Genomic DNA, 3,210 nt, shown 5'->3' with positions numbered 1-3,210 from the left:
TGACAGTTATACTGTCGTTTTTTTTTTAATAAAAGCAGCATCTGCTAATAAAACCCAACAGATACTGGAAGTTTTGCATTTATGGTCAACACTTGAGGGTTTTAGAAAACAGCCGCAAGCCAAATAAAATTATAAAACTAAGTATTGGAGAAGAACTAAATTTAATTAGGGCCTGCTAATCAAGTTAGACTTCTATTTAGCTGACCAGATAAAAATGATAGTTCTCTTAAATGCATTGAATTGAGACCAAGTTATAAATAAATGTCACTTAAGGCTGCGGTAGTACTCATGCAAAATTTTATAGCTGTTTTCTAAGGTGCAACTTTAATTCCAGCTTTGCAAAATTTCCAGTACCTTTGTCAAAAACCTAACACATTATCGGGAGCAGTGTCTTCCATAATGTATAAAGAACAAGGTAGTTTTTGCCTACCACAGTGTCTATATCGGAGACAGTGATCTCCATATGTTACACTAAGGGTGTATGTAATTATCGGGAACAGTGTTTCCCATAATTTTCTTCTTGCAATGACATCTTCAAAGCTTGAAGATCGTTAGTATCTAACATGTATTCCCAACTTCCTATAATTCTCTATCTTTTAGTTTTAGTTGCAGAAACATTTATGGTCATTAAGAATTTGGTGAGTAAATTAAACCACTGTAAAATCAAATTACTTCCTTCAAGATTTTTTTTTTTTTTAAGTTAATGTGGGTGTTTTGTTATCATTTTGGTTTCTCCAGGTCTTTTGTTTAGCGGGATAGTAGCATACATTTATGATGTTTGCTGTTGACAGATGAATTTAACTTTATCCCCTTATTTCCATGTTATCTCCTATAAACTTAGTTCAGGCGTGTTTTAATCCAGAATTGACCTTTTGGCTTAAAGCAGGGGGAACTTGTATAGGAGGCTTGGGGGGAGGGGGGAGGTGAACTTGCAAAAAAATCTTTGATCATGTCTGCCTGTCCATTAGTATGTGGTGGTTACAAGTTAAATGTAGATATGAACAAATAAATTTGAAGATACATGAGTAAAGACTTTATTTTCTTGTCAGCCATCATTGTAAACCTGACAATCAGCTGTTTGTCATAGGGCAGTCCAAAACTGCCACCTGAGAAAAAGTCCATAGGGTCTTTTAAGGTTCTTAAACTCAGTATCACTTACGTAAGTTACAGTAGACCGTCCTAGACTATTGCAGCTTCACTGAATTGTTTCAGTACTCAGTCTCTTTAATCTGCAGTGTTTTATCTTGGACTGATACTTAGTGTAGCTAAGTGAGAAGGTCACAGCTGAGGATTTCTGGCTTGGGTTGGGTATCATGGGTACATACTTTTATGAAAGCTCAGTGACTTCAAGGTGTAATACGAATAAAGGGTATACATTTTACAGCAGTAAATCTCTTCCCAATCCCCTTTTCTATGGTTAGGGTTGAGTTACTTCCAATCAAGCAAGCCAGTAAGTGGTAACAGGCTTAATATTCCTGAATAAAGTGTGTGACAACTTGCTAGTCTTCAGAACTGTTCTGGTTAAAGGTATCGTGTGCATTTTGAAGGTAAAGGATAAGATGTGTGAGCTCTGTCATGATTTTCTATCCTAGAACTTGCATGACCTTTACTGTGTTTGCTCTTTGAATGTTCTTGAAATTTTAGACTTGGCCAACCTACTGCTTAGCTATATCTTTGTAAACAGTGATAAGTCATAATTATAAACATGCTGGTACGTGCAACAATGTGAAGATTTCTTATCTGATTTAATAAAATGCTTGAACACTGAGTTGTCATTTTCTAATAGAGTTTTTTTTAAAGAGCAGTTTTAGGTCCACAGCAAAATTGAGCAGGAAGTAGAGAGAATCCACATATATTCCCCGTCTCTGCCACTTCTACGTACTTCCCTCATTATCAACATCCCACACCAGAGGTACATTTGTTACAGCTGATGAACCCACATTGACACATTATCACCCAAAGTGCATAGTTTATGTGAGCGTTTTCTCTTAGTGTTGTACATTCTAGGGTTTTTGACAAGTGTATAATGACATGTACCTACCATTATAGTATTATACAGAATTATTGCCCTAAAAACCTTGTGTTCTGTCCATTTAGCCCTGCTTCCCTCCCCCCGTACCACAGCAACCACTCATCTTTTTACTGTCTCCATAGTTTTGCCTCTCCCAGATTGCCATGTAGTTGGAATTGTAGAGAATGTAGCCTTTTCATATTGACTCCTTTCACTAAGCAATATGCATTTAAATTTCCTCTATGCTTTTTTCATTTCTTTTGAGCACTGATATACCATTGTCTGATGTGCCATGGTTTGTTTATCCATTCACCTAGTGAACCACATCTTGGCTGCTTCCAGGTTTTTACATTCATGAACAAAGCTGCTATTAACATCTGTGTACAGGTTTTTGTGTGGACTTAAATTTTCATTTCACTTGGGTAAATACCAAGGAATGTGATTGCTGCATTGAATGGCAAGAATATATATTTGTAACAAACTATATCATTTTGCCTTCCCACCAGCAATGAATCAGAGTTCCTGTTGCTCCACCTCCTTTCTAGCATTTGGTGTCAGGGTTTTGGATTTTGGCCATTCTAATAGGTGTGTAGTGGTAGCTCATTTAGATTTGCAGTTCTGTGGTGTCATGTTAAATGTCTTTCCTTATGCTTATTTGCCATCTGTATGTTTTCTTTGTTGAGGTGGCCAGATCTTCTCATTTTTAAATCAGTATGTTCATTTTTCTTTTTTGTTTGTTTATGTTTGAGACAAGGTCTTGCTCTGTCACCCAGACTAGAGTGCAAAGGCACAGTTGTAGCTCACTGTAACTTCAAACTCCTGGGTTCAAGCAATCCTTCCACCTTAGCTTCCCAAGTAGCTAGAACTACAGGTGCCCGCTGCCACGCTTGGCTTACTGATTGATTGTGGAGATGGGATCTTGCTATGTTTCCCAGGCTGATCTCAAACTCCTGGCTTCAAGTGATCCTCCTGCCTCATTTTCTTATTGTTGAGTTTTAAGAGTTCTTTGTATATGTTGGAAAACAGTCCTTTATCAGAAATTTCTTTTGTTAAGTATTTTCTTCCAGGCTGTGGCTTGCCTTCTCATTCTCTTGATAGTATCATCATTCACAGAGCAGAAGTTTCAAATCAATTTTTTTTTTTTTTTTTGAGGCAGAGTCTCGCTCTGTTGCCTGGGCTAGAGTGCCGTGGCATCAGCC

The sequence above is a fragment of the Propithecus coquereli genome, unplaced genomic scaffold (genome assembly GCF_000956105.1).
Source record: "Propithecus coquereli isolate 6110/MARCELLA unplaced genomic scaffold, Pcoq_1.0 Scaffold10, whole genome shotgun sequence".
Taxonomy (NCBI): Eukaryota; Metazoa; Chordata; class Mammalia; order Primates; family Indriidae; genus Propithecus; species Propithecus coquereli.
Note: the sequence above shows the minus strand (reverse complement) of the source record.